We start from the raw sequence: 13498 nt of genomic DNA, 5'->3' as shown, positions 1-13498 counted from the left end.
GTAGAAATGCCCCATAGGGTTTCCAAGGAGTGGCTGGTGGATTTGAACTGTAGACCTTTTGGTTAACAGCTGAGCTCTTAACCACTGTGCCATCAGGGCTCCATACTGAAATAGGGTGGGTTCTAATCCAACCTGAGTCATACCATTATGAAAGAGAAGAGACACAGAGAGACAGAGGGAAGATAGCCAAGTGACCAGCTGCAAGCCAGGAAGCACCTGGGGCTACTAGAGCTGTGAGAGACAACAATGAATCTTTCCCTAAACCTTCCCAGAAAACATAGCCCTGCTGACGCTCTGAATTTGGACTTTTAGCCTCCAGAAATGTGAGACAATTAATGTCTGTTCTTATAAGCTACTCAGTTTGTGATACTTTGTTACAGCAGCCCTTAGGAAACTAAGAGAGATGCCTAGACAAGAAGTCTGTTTTCTCTTTCTAGTTTTAGTCTACTATCTTCAGTTCCACTGGAACTTTCTCTACACTGAGGATCTGCACCGTAACTATTTATTGACACTTGGCACTTTTAGCCCCCTTCCATGCTCTCCGGGAGCTATGTGTTCCAGACTTCCTTGCTAACAGGTGCCAGACATGTTTTATATTCTTCCGATGAGATAAACTCTCACGAGACTTTGAAGATTTCCTCAGGTAGCAGCAATGGCTGAATGCATGGACTTCCTGGGTGAGAATTTTGCAGTGGTTTCTGTATTTCCCTGTCTCTTGACATGCCTTGGATTATGGAGGAGTGGTGAAGTTGGTAGCAGGTCCCTGTATGTTCCTGACTTTAGGTGATAGCAGCTGTCTGCTTTCTGTAGCTATTAGCTATTAGCACTCATCCTGACGTGATAGGATTCCTAATAGGGATGTTGGAGTGGATTTAACATGCTCAGCTCACTCACCCATCCCTTCTCTATACCCTTTAATTGAGGCATACATGCAATAATGTTTGTATGCCAATCTTACATTCACAGTTCAATAAAGTTTTACATATGTATGTTGTTATGTACCATCAAGTTGATTCCGACTTATAGCAACCCTATAGGACAGAGTAGAACTACCTCATAGAGTTTCCTAGGCTGTAATCTTTATGGGAACAGATTGCCAGGTCTCCCCCACCTCCCCTGCGGAGCCACTGGTAGGTTTGAACCACTGACCTTCCAGTTAGCAGTCTAACGCTTAACCATTTTGCCACCAGAGCTCTTTTATATATGCATATGCCCGTGCAATCACCGCCCACACCAAAACATATAACATTCTCATCCCTCCAGAAGGCTCCCTCATGCCTTCTCTCGGTCACTATCCCCGTCAAAGACAGTCACAGTTCTGACCTCTTTTACCGTAAATTAATTTAACCTGTTCTTAAACTTCATGTGAAGGGAATCATACAGTATGTACTCTTTTGTTTTTTACTTCTTTTATACAACATATGTCTGTAAGATTCATTAATGCTATTGTGTGATTCAGTAGTTTATTCTCTTTTACTATTGGGTAGCATTCCATTGTAAGAATCTATCACAGTTTATTTACCCATTCTACTGTTAGTGGAGATTTCAGTAATTTATAGTGTGGGGCTATTGTGAATAAAACTGCTATGATGCATGCCTTTTGATGGATATAAGTATTCATTTCTACTGGATATATATTTACTCATGAGTGGAATTGGTGGACCATAGGGTAAATATGTCAAACATTTTCCAAAAATGATTATATCAATTTGCACATCCACCAGCAATGTAGAAGAGCTTGTTTTTCAACAGCCTTATCAACACTTGCTACTGTCAATCATTTAAATTTTAATTATTATGGTTTGTGTGTGAAGCGGTATCTCGTGTGTGTGTGTGTGTGTGTGTGTGTGTTTTAACATAATAAAGAGGTTTATTTTAACAAATTGGCTTATGTGATTAAAGGGAACAGCAAGTCAGAAATCTACAGGACAGGCCAGCAGGATTTTTTTTTTTTTTTTTTGTGGTAAGTGGTAAGTACATAAGAAGGTCCCTAGGTGGGTCAAATGGTTTGTGCTAGACTACTAATCTAAAGGTTGGCAGTTCAAACCTACCCAGCAGCTCCAGGGAAGAAAGGCTTGGCCATCTGCTTTGTAAAGATTATAGCCAAGGAAATCCTATGCAGCACTTCTACTGTGTAACACACAGGGCCACTTGAGTTGGAACTAGCTCAACAGCAACAGGTTTGGTTTGTTTTTTTGTTTAAGTATATAAGTAACAGAACATTTGCCATTTCTGTAATCTGCACTTGTGCAGTTCAGTGACATTAATTGCATTCATGGTGTTCAACTGTCACCATTAACTGTACCCGAATTTTTCCACCACCCTTAACAGAAACTCAGTCACTGTGGTTTTAATTTCCGTTTCTATGATAAGCAACGATATTGAGCACATTTTCAAATGTTTATTGGCCATTTTGATTTCCTCTTTTGTTAAATATTTATCAAGTCTTTTGTCCATTTTTAAATCAGATTGTTCTGTCTTTTTCTTATTGATTTGTAGTTCTTCCTATATTCTGGATATGAGTCCCTTGTCAGATGTATTTATTGCAAGTATCTTCACCCAGTCTTTGACTTTAATGGTATATTCTGATACTGGGCTTTAATGAAGTCCAGTTCATCAAAATATTCTTTTATAATTCATACTTTTTGTGTCCTTTTAAAAATATACTGTCTATCTCAAGATCATAAATATATTCTCTCACTGGGTTTTTTTTTTTTTTTAAGATTGGATGGTGGTCTATTTAAAGGCTCCTAGGACAGTGAATATCCCATGGCCTGCCAGAAGAACAAACAAGGCTGTCTTGGAAGAAGTACAGCCAGAACACTCCTTAGAAGCTAGGATGGTGAGACTTCGTCTCACATGTTTTGGCCATGTTATCAGGAGGGACCAGTCCCTGGAGAAGCGTATCATGCTTGGTAAGGTAGAGGGTCAGCAAAAAAGAGGAAGACGCTCACTGAGATGGATTGACACAGTGGCTGCAACAATGGGTTCAAGCATAGCAAAGATTGAGAGGATGGTGCAGGACCTGGCAGTGTTTCATTCTATTCTATTCTATTCTATTTCATTCTATAGGGTCACTGTGAGTCAGAACCAACTGGATGGCACCTAACAACACCAGGACAGTGTTTGGTACATGGTAAGCACTAAAATCAACAACAACAACAAAAACCAAAACCAAAAAAAAAAAACCTCACAAGGAAAGTGGAAAGAATAAATAGAAAAACAAGTAAGCATGTGGTCCTGATAATACATTCGTCATGTGCTTTTGTTTCTTAGAGATGTCACAGTAACATTTATAGCATCCTAAGGAAACTTGGGGATCAAAAACATTGACCATGACTTGGATGGTGGGAGATGGGAGATAAGCTGTTCTGAGAGTATCGCTGTAACTCCCTACAACACAGTCCAAGATTTGGGCAGAACTCATGGACGCTTTTACTCTGGTAAAGCTGTGTGTCACCTCTAGAACCACTCTCCACTTCACCGTTTCCAGTGTTGATCAAGGCCTCTGTGATCTCTTCACTGGTTCTTTTCTTGACCTAGGCCATGACCATTGCTATTGGTTCACTCTCTGGGAAACTTTTTGTACCCCATGTTCATAATCATTCTCTTCTTCTCCTCAGTGATCCATTCCCACCCCAAGCTTTCTTTCCCCATAGTATTCTCCAATTCAGTCTATGGCCACAGCTCCCTTGTCCTACCATGGCCTCCTTGATGGCTTCCTTTGTGATCCATTTCATGGCTATTGTTATGGCCTCCTCCTTGTCCACGATTCCCATCATAATTGATTCCATAACTATCTCCATGGCTGTGGCTCAATTCATGGCCCTTTTTTCATATCCAAAACCATGTGCTTCTCCAGGTCCAATCCCAAGTCCTCCTCCATGAACCAGTTCATTTCCCAGGCTCTGGAACATTCCATAGCCCAGTCCTGAGTCCAGGTCCAGAATGAGGCCAGGTTATGGAGGTAATAAGTGCCTCTGCTTCCCAGGGGGAAGGGAAAGTCCATCTAAAAGATAAAAATATTGTATTATGAAAATTATATTTCTTGGCCTCTGTAACATGCCTGTTTCACCAATGTCAGATTTTCACTTTCTAAATCTATTTTCTCTCCTCCTCACCATCATCCTTATTGTGTTCTGTCTCTGTATCTCTGTCCTTGTTGTTTTACTCTTTATTTCTCTCATGAAGAAAACAGTCTCCCTGTTACTGTATTAATATGTTCTCTTTATGTGAATACTCTGGCCCTTGCTCTGCAGCATGGTAAGGTTATGTGTTGTTGGACTTTCAAGAACAAAGGCAAATCAACATTCCTCTGTGAAAGGCATGGAGATTCATCTGAAAGACAGAGCCTTCACTTTGTTAGTCAGCTAAGGAAACTGAGGATGGGTACCTGGATTTGAGAACCCTCAGAAAGCTGTCTACATAGAACCTTGAGATTACAAGCATGAACTCCAGAATCAAATAGACCTGGGTTAGAGTATTAGATGTGCCACTCACTGCATGAGCTGGGGCAAATAACTAAGGACACTGAACTCTAGTTCCCTCACCTATAAGGTGGGTATAACATCCCATAGGATTGTAGAGAAAAATCAAGTGAAATAACACATTTTAAGCACTCAGCCCTGAGCCTGTTGCTGTTATTAGGTGGCATCAAGTTGTTTCCAACTCTTAGTGACCCTATGTACAACAGAAGGAAACACCACCTAGTCCTTTACCATCCTCAAAACTGTTGCTATGTTTGAGCCCATTGTTGCAGCCACTGTGTCAATCTGTCTTGTTGAGAGTCTTCCTCTTTTTCACTGACCCTCTACTTACCAAGCATGATGTCCTTCTCCAGGGACTGGTCCCTCCTGATAACAAGTCCACAGTACTTGAGACAAAGTCTCACCATCCTCACTTCTAAGGAGGCATTCTGGCTGTACTTCTTCCAAGACAGATGTGTTCATTCTTCTGGCAGTCCATAGTGTATTCAGTATTCTTTGCCAACACCATAATTCAAAGGCAGCAATTCCTCTGTCTCCCTTATTCGTTGTCCAGCTTTCGTATGCCTATCAGGTGATTGAAAATACCATGGCTTGGGTCAGGCACATCTTAGTTCTTAAGGTGACATCTTTACTTTTTAACACTTCAAAGAGATCTTTTACAGCAGATTTGCCCAACGCAATACGTTGTTTGATTTCTTGACTGCTGTTTCCATGGGCATTGATTGTGGATCCAAGTAAAATGAAATTCTTGACAACTTCAATATTTTTTCCGTTTATAATGATATTCCTTATTGGTTCAGTTGTGAAGATTGTTGTTTTCTTTATGTTAAGAGGTAATCCATACTGAAGGCTGTAGTCTTTGATCTTCATCAGTAAGTGCTTCAAGTCCTCTTCAATTTTAGCAAGCAAAGATTGTATTATCTGCATATCACAGATTGTTAGAGCCTTCCTCCAATTCTGATGCCGCATTCTTCTTCACATAGTCCAGCTTCTCAGATTATTTGCTCAGCATACAGATTGAATACGTATGGTGAAAGGATACAACCCTGACTCTCAGCTTTCCTGATTTTAAACCAGGCAATATTCCTTTGTTCTGCCTCTTTGTCTATGGACAGGTTCTGCATAAGCACAATTAAGAGTTCTGGAATTCCTATTCTTTGTGATGTTATCCGTAATTTGTTATGACCCACACAGTCACGTGCCTTTTTGTAGTCAATAAAACACAGGTAAACATCTGTCTAATATTCTCTGCTTTCAGCCAGGATCTATCTGACATCAGCAGCAACGACATCCTTCATTCCACGTCCTCTTCCAAATCCAGCTTGAATTTCTGGCAGTTATGTGTCATTGTACTGCTGCAACCATTTTTCAATTATTTTCAGTAAAATTTACGTGCTTGTGATATTAATGATGTTGTTTGATAATTTCTGGATTCTGTTGAATCATCCTTCTTTGGAATGGGCATGTACGTGGATACGTATAGGGAAATGTCCAGTCGCTTGGCAAGGTAGCTGTCTTCCAGATTTCTTGGCATAGACAAATGAGCGCTTTCAACATTGCATCAGTTTGTTGAAACGTCTCAATTGGTATTTCATCAGTTCCTGGAGTCTTGTCTTTTACCAATGCCTTCGATGCAGCTTGGACTTCTTCCTTTATTACCATTGGTTCTTGATCATATGCTACCTCCTGAAATGGTTGACTCTGTGTATTCCTTCCATCTTCTTTTGATGCTTCCTGTGTCATTCAATATTTTGCCCATAGAATCCTTCAGTGTTGCACCTTGAAGCTTGAATTTTTTCTTCAGTTCTTTCGGCTTGAGAAATACCGAGCATGTTCTTCCCTTCTGGTTTTTTAACTCCAGAGCTTTGCACATTTTATTATAATACTTTACTTTATCTTCTTGAGCTGCCGTTTGAAATCTTCTGTTCAGCTCTTTTACTTCATCATTTCTTCTGTTTGCTTTAGCTACTCTACATTCAAGAGCAAATTCAGGGTTTCTTCTGGCATCAGTTTGGTCTTTTTTTTCTTTCCTGTCTTTTTAATGACCTTTTGCTTTCTTCATGTGTGATGTCCTTGATGTCATCCTACAACTCGTCTGGCCTTTGGTCGTTAGTGTTCATTGTGTCAAATCTATTCTTCAGATGGTCTCTAAATCCAGAAGGGATATACTCAGGGTCATACTATGGCTCTCATGGACTTGCTTTAATTTTCTTCAGCTTCAACTTGAATTTGTGTATGAGCAATTGACAGTCTGTTCCACAATCGGCCCCTGGCCTTGTTCTGACTGATGATACTGAGCTTCTCCATTGTCTCTTTCCACAGATATAGTCAATTTGATTCCTGTGTATTCCATCTAGCCAGGTCCATGTGTATGGTCAACATTACGTTGAAGAAAAAAGGTATTTCTGAAGAATAAGTCATCAGTCTTGCAAAACTCTATCATGTGATCTCTGACATCATTTCTATCACCAAGGCCATATTTTCCAACTACAGATTCTTCTTTGTTTCCAATTTTCAAATTCCATCACCAGTAATTATCAATGCATCTTGATTACATATTTGATTGATTTCAGACTGCAGAAGTTGGTAAAAATCTTCAATTTCCTCATCTTTGGCATTAGTGATTGGGGCACAAATTTGAATAATAGTCGTATTAACTGGCCTTCCTTGTAGGTGTATGGATATTATCCTATCATCGACATTGTTGTACTTCAGGATAGATCTTGAAATGTCCTTTTTAACAATGACTGCGATGCCATTCCTCTTCAATTTGTCAATCCTGGCATAGTAGACCACATGATTGTCTGATTTGAAATGGCTAATACCAGTCCATTTCAGCTCACTAATGCCTAGGATATTGATCTTCAAAGTGTTCTATTTCATTTTTGACAACTTCCAATTTTCCTTGATTCATACTTTGTACTTACTTCATACATTCTATGTTCCGATTACTAACGGATGTTTGCAGCTGTTTCGTCTCATTTTGAGTCATGCCACATCAGCAAATGAAGGTCCCGAAAGCTTTACTCACCATTAAGGTCGAGTGTGCTTTGAGGACACAGCTCCTCCCCAGTTGTATTTTGAGTGACTTCCAACCTGAGGGGCTTATCTTCTGGCACTATATTAGACAATGTTCCACTGCTATCCATAAGGTTTTCTCTGAGCCCAGCACTTAGTAAAAACTTAATTAATGCCAGTTCTCATTATTATCTTTTGATCTCCCATATAAAATTAAATTATTTTCCTAACTGTGATTTAGGAAGTCATTCCTGGATGGTGGGTCTTAATTTTGTAGCCTCCATATGGAGTTCTGAGAAGTGTGAAATAAAGAATTCTGGTGAGTTGATTGTAAAAATATGCCAATCTTTTGTGGTTGTAGTGTGTTTGTGCATTTGTACCGGTGATGTGTTGGTAAATATTTAACAACTTACTCTCTAGGGGCAAAAAGAAAAAAGAAAAAAAATCCTGATTTGTAGCATTCGCTGATTTCTATGGTGTAAATAATTCCACCATGACCTGTTTCAAGATACCAACATGACGTCACTGAACTCAGAGTTGAGAAGAGATGCAGAGGCTCTCAAGAGCCAGTTGGAACCAGCTCCAGCATGCAACTGATTTATAGCTTGCCTCATTCTTCAAACGTGAGCTAACTAACTGGAACTACAGGAAAAATACAATAAATGTAAAAATCAGAGTAAGAAAAATATGTATCAGAAAAACAATCATGACCAGAATGCAGAGATGAAATGTGTAGCCAGAGAGTAGCTATCATGCATGGTACATGGACTTGCAGAGGTTTTGTGAGTACCAGAAGCTTGTTAGATATAAGACAATCAGAAACTTGCATGTGGAAGGCTTAACATTTTTATGTTTCCTGTTCCCTGTATGTTTATCTCCCTTTCATTCTCTTTTCATATTTAGGGAAATGTTCTGACAATGCCCATCTATCAGGTGAGCTGAGGAGAATCAAGGAAAGGGTATTCATCTCTGCTTGTGCAAAAGCATCTAAAGGGAAGAAGTGTCTCATGGATGCCAGTTGCCAGTTGAGTGGATGCCGACTCATGGTGACCCTGTGTACACACAGTAGAACTGTGTGCCATAGGGTTTTCAAGTCTGTGACCTTTTGAAAGCAGATTGCCAGGCCTTTCTTCCAAGGAACTCTGGGTGTGTTCGAACTGCCAACCTTTTTATTAGTAGCTTAGCGCTTAACCATTTGCACTACCCAGGGTCTCCTTTTCTCATGGATAGCTAGTGTTAAAATCTGTAATGGAAGTAAGAAAACAGAGAAAGGGCCTGTCTCAGTCATCTGGTGCTGCTCTAACAGGAATACCACAAGTGGGTGGATTTAGCAAAGAGAAGTTTATTCTCTCACAGTCCAGTAGGCTACAAGTCCAAATTCAGGGCTTCAGCTCCAGGGGAATGCTTTCACCATGGGCTCTGGAGGAAGTTCCCTGTCATCAGTCTTCCCTTGGTCTGGGAGCTTCTCTGCACAGGAACCTCAGGTCCAAAGGACGCACTCTGCTCCCGGCACTGCTTTCTTGGTGGTACGAGGTTCCTATGTGTCTCTGCTCACTTCTCTCTTTTATATCTCAAAAGAGATTGCATTAAGACACTGATCTTGTCAACCTCATCCATATAACCTCATCACAATGATAGAGTTTACAACACATAAGGAAATCACATCAGATAACACAATTGTACGATACTAGGAATCATGACCTAGCCAAGTTGCTACACACATTTTTTGGGGGACACAATTCGATCCATGACAGGGCCTAAAGACCCCTCAATCCCTGGAGAGTCTCCTTTCCTTGCTAAAATATTCTAACTTCCAAATTTTGTTTTATTAAGAGAAGCAATTTTCCTTAAATACCTTCTTTATCTTCACCATCAACATACTTTCCTTTCAGTTTGTCCTCCACTTCATCTTTTTCCTCCTCTTTTTCTGCTTTTCTCTACATCTATCACTTTCTCTGACTCACTCTTTCCTGGTCTTTAAATCACGTTATGTGATTCTTTTCTTCCTACCACTCTAACTATTTTGCTCCTATCTCATTCTGCATAACGTAACCGTATTTCCATGAATTCCACTCTCACTCATGAGCTATCTTTTCATGCATATTCTCCCATTAACCCATCCTAGTCACTCACCAGGCAAAAACTGAGTCCTACTAACAGTCCAATACTGACCACAGCTACAGCCAGAGAAATAAGGGTGATGCTCCAGGACTGCAAATAGCCACTTGGTTTAATCACATTCGTTGGTGTGTGGCTCACATTAATTGTGTTTGTGTCCACTGTCACTGAGCTTATTTTATGGGAAGTGGCGCTGGTTCCAAGAGTGGTGGATGGCTCATGGATAGATCCAGTGGTCCTCATACCTGGGACTGAGGTGGCAGATGATGCTCCAATAGTGGATGTGCCCAGGAATATTCTAGGGATGGTGGAGCTGATAGTAGGTGTCATGGAGTCCATTCCAGAGGCCGTGGTGACAGGGATGGGAGTGGATGATTGGTGTTCAGTGGTCCTGGTGCCTGGGGAAAAGGTGACAGAGCATAATCTATTTTTAGGATGGAATAACATAGAGGTAGGTTTAACTATTAGAGCAGAGATGATTGAGTCAGAATCACCTGTGAGTATGGTTACCAGATGTTATGGATTAAATTGTGTCCCTCCAAAATATGTGTTGTAAATCTTAACCTCTATCTCTGTGGTTATTATCCCATTTGGCAATGGGTTTTCTTTGTTAAGTTAATGAGACAGTATTAGTGTAGGGTGTGTCTTAAGATATAAAATCTCTTTTGTATCTCAAACAAGCAAGTGAGCAAACGGAGGTGAGGGACCTGAGATGCCAAGCCATATGAAGATCACCCAGGAACAGAAGCTCAAAAGAGACAATGACCTTCTTCCAGAGCCAACAGAGAAAGCCTTCCCCCCTAGAGCTGGGACCCTGAATTCAAGCTTCCAGCCTCCTAAACTGTGAGAAAATATATTTCTGTTTGTTAAAGCTACCCTTTTGTGGTATTTCTGTTACAGCAGCACTAGACCACTAAGGCACCAGAGTAGAAGTGGTTGTGTTTGTTGCAGAGGTAGTAGAATATGATCTATTGGTCATGGTAGTGGTGGTGTTAGTGGTGGATTGAGAGAAAGGTATTATGTTTGAAGTGAGTATGGTAGAATCTACTTAGGTGTGTGTTGGTCACCTAAGTAGAAGTGGGTGTGCTTGGAGAAAAGATGATAGACTCTGATTCAACAGTGATGTGGCTGCTGGAGAAAGAGGAAGAAGAATCAGACCTCCTGAAGGCACAGTAGTAACTATGACAGAGAATTAAATAGAGGTGGCTGCGTGTGGAGCGAAAGTAAAAGAACTTCATTTACTAAGTATACAGTGAGTTTGAGGGGGTTTGAAGCTGCTCAGGGAAAAAGATATGACCATGAGATAGCAGCGTTGTAGAACAAGCTATTTATTGGAGCAGACACATTGAAAGCTGCATGTATGGGATAGTTCCCCCTAACAGTGGTGGTCACTGGAGCAGATGTGGGTAGACATAGGGTAGGGATGATAGACTCTAATGCAGTGGTGGTTGTGTACGTGGTGATTTTGATTGAGCAGAGTTATGGTGGCTGTGGTTGGCATGTGGTACTTAATTACTGGAATAGATAGATGTAAGCGTGCTTAAAGTAGAGGTGATAAAATTTGAAACATTTAGGTAGTTGTGGTAATGTGGCCTGAGGAGCAATGGTCATGCTGGTTCAGGGGATCTAGAAGCTGATATAACTTTGGTGATAAGTGGATGTGGTCAAGACACGTGTGACAAAATCTGATACAGCTCTTGTGTTTGTAGACGGAGCAAAAATGAGTAAACTAAGAGCAGAGGTAGATTCAGAGTAGATTCACTGATGTCATAGTAAAGAGACAAAGTGGGAGTACTGAGCAGTACACATGGAAGAATCAAGAGGGAAAAGGTGGTTGTGGTAAATGGAGTTGAGATAGATTACAAAATATTACCTGTTAAGGCTGTATTGGAGGGCGTAATGTTTGTCAGGATGGTAGTGGCAGACGAGGTGGGTGCTGTCAAAACAGTTGAGGTAGTCACAGTAATAGCAGATGCAACACTTCTCCCAGTGGTAGTTGTTGGGATGCCCAGAGACACCTCGCTTGTTATGCCAGCTGGAGGCAGAGTGCTGAGGGAAGACACATCATTTGTCTCACCAGTTGTGTTTATCATGCCAGGAGAGGACACTGCGCCTGCTGCAAGAGTTGTTATCCAGGCCCCTAGGGAGGGTGTCACACTTGTGACAGCTGTGATCACTTGAGTTGGGGAGGGCCTCTCGCCTATTATAGTGGCTGTAGTTAGGTTGTCTGATGAAGAGGTGTCATTTTTTTCGTTGGATGTGATTATGGAGGTAATACCACTGGTCATGCTGGCTATAGACAGGATGACTGGGGAGGGTGTTCCACTTGCTGTGATGCTGATCACACTGCTGGAGAAGGACATATCACCTGTTGTGTTGGCTGTAGTTGGGGTGTCTGATGAGAAGGTGTCACTCTTTGAGTTGGATGTGGTGTCAGAGGATGCATCACTGGTCTTACTGGCTGTGTTCTGGGTGCTTCGAGAAGGCGCCCCACTTGTGACGCTGGCCAAATTGGTTGAGAAGGACATGTCACATGTTGTGGTGGCTGTGGTTGGGGTGTACAATGAGGAGGTGTCACTTTTTGGTTCGGATGGGATCACGTAGGATCATCATCGGTCATACTTGTTGTATTCTGGGTGGTTGGGGAAGATATCCTGTGTGCTGTGACACTCATCAGACTACTCAAGGAGTTCATGTCACCTCTTGTGGTGGCTGCAGTTGGGGTGTCCAATGAGAGGGTGTCACTTTTGGGGTTGGATGTGGTCATGGAGGATGTACTACTGGTTATACTGGCTGTAGGCAGGGTGGTTCGGGAGAGCATCCCACTTGTGACAGTGGTCAAATTGTTGGAGAATATGGAACCTGTTGTGGTGGCTGCAGTTGGGGTGTCCAATGAGAGGGTGTCACTTTTGGGGTTGGATGTGGTGATGGAGGATATACTGGTCATACTGGCTGTGGCTGGTGTGTTCAATGAGGAGACATAACTTGTTGGATTTGATGTGGTCATGGAGGGTGTATCAGTGGTCATACTGGCTGTATTCTGGGTGGTTGAGGTGGGCATCCAAATTGTCACACTTGTCAGACTGTTTGAGGAGGACATGTCACCTGCTGAGTTGGCTGTAGTTGGGGTGCCAATAAGGAGGTGTCACTTTTTGGATTGGACGTGGTCACAAAGGATGCATCACTGCTCTTACTGCCTATGTTCTATTTGGTTGGAAAGGACATCCCACTTACTGTGACACTGGTCAGACTACCTACAGAGGACATGTCACCTGTTGTGGTAGCTGTGGTTTGGGTGTCCGATGAGGAGGTGTCACTTTTTGGGTTTAGTGTGGTCACGTTTTTTGGATTTGGTGTGGTCACAGAAAACATGCCACTGGTCATACTGGCTGTATTCTGGGTGGCTTGGGAGGATGTCCCACTTGTTGTCACAGTGGTTAGACTGCTTAAGGAGAACATGTCACCTGCTGTGGTAGCAGAGGTTGGAGTGTCCAATGAGGAGGGATCACTTTTTCGGATTGGTGTCATCGTGGAGGATGCACCACTGGTCATATTAGCTATGTTTAGGGTGGTTGAGGTTTGTGTCTCACTTGTGATACTAATCAGACTGCTCAAGGAGGACATGTCACCTATGGTGGTGGATGTGCTTAAGGTGTCAGAGGAGGTGTCACTTTTTGGGTTGGATGTGGACATGGAAGAAGTATCACTGGTCTTAGTGGTCATGTTCTGGGTGGTTGGGGAGGATGTCACACTTGCTGTGAAACTGGTCAGACTGCTCGAGAAGGACATGTCACCTGTGGTGGTGGCTGTGGTTGAGGTGTCTGATGAGGAGGTGTCACCTTTCGGGTTAGATGTGGTCACAGAGGACACCTCAC

The sequence above is a fragment of the Trichechus manatus genome, unplaced genomic scaffold, assembly GCF_000243295.1.
Source record: "Trichechus manatus latirostris isolate Lorelei unplaced genomic scaffold, TriManLat1.0 scaffold00295, whole genome shotgun sequence".
Classification (NCBI taxonomy): Eukaryota; Metazoa; Chordata; class Mammalia; order Sirenia; family Trichechidae; genus Trichechus; species Trichechus manatus.
This window is presented reverse-complemented; position numbering follows the sequence as displayed.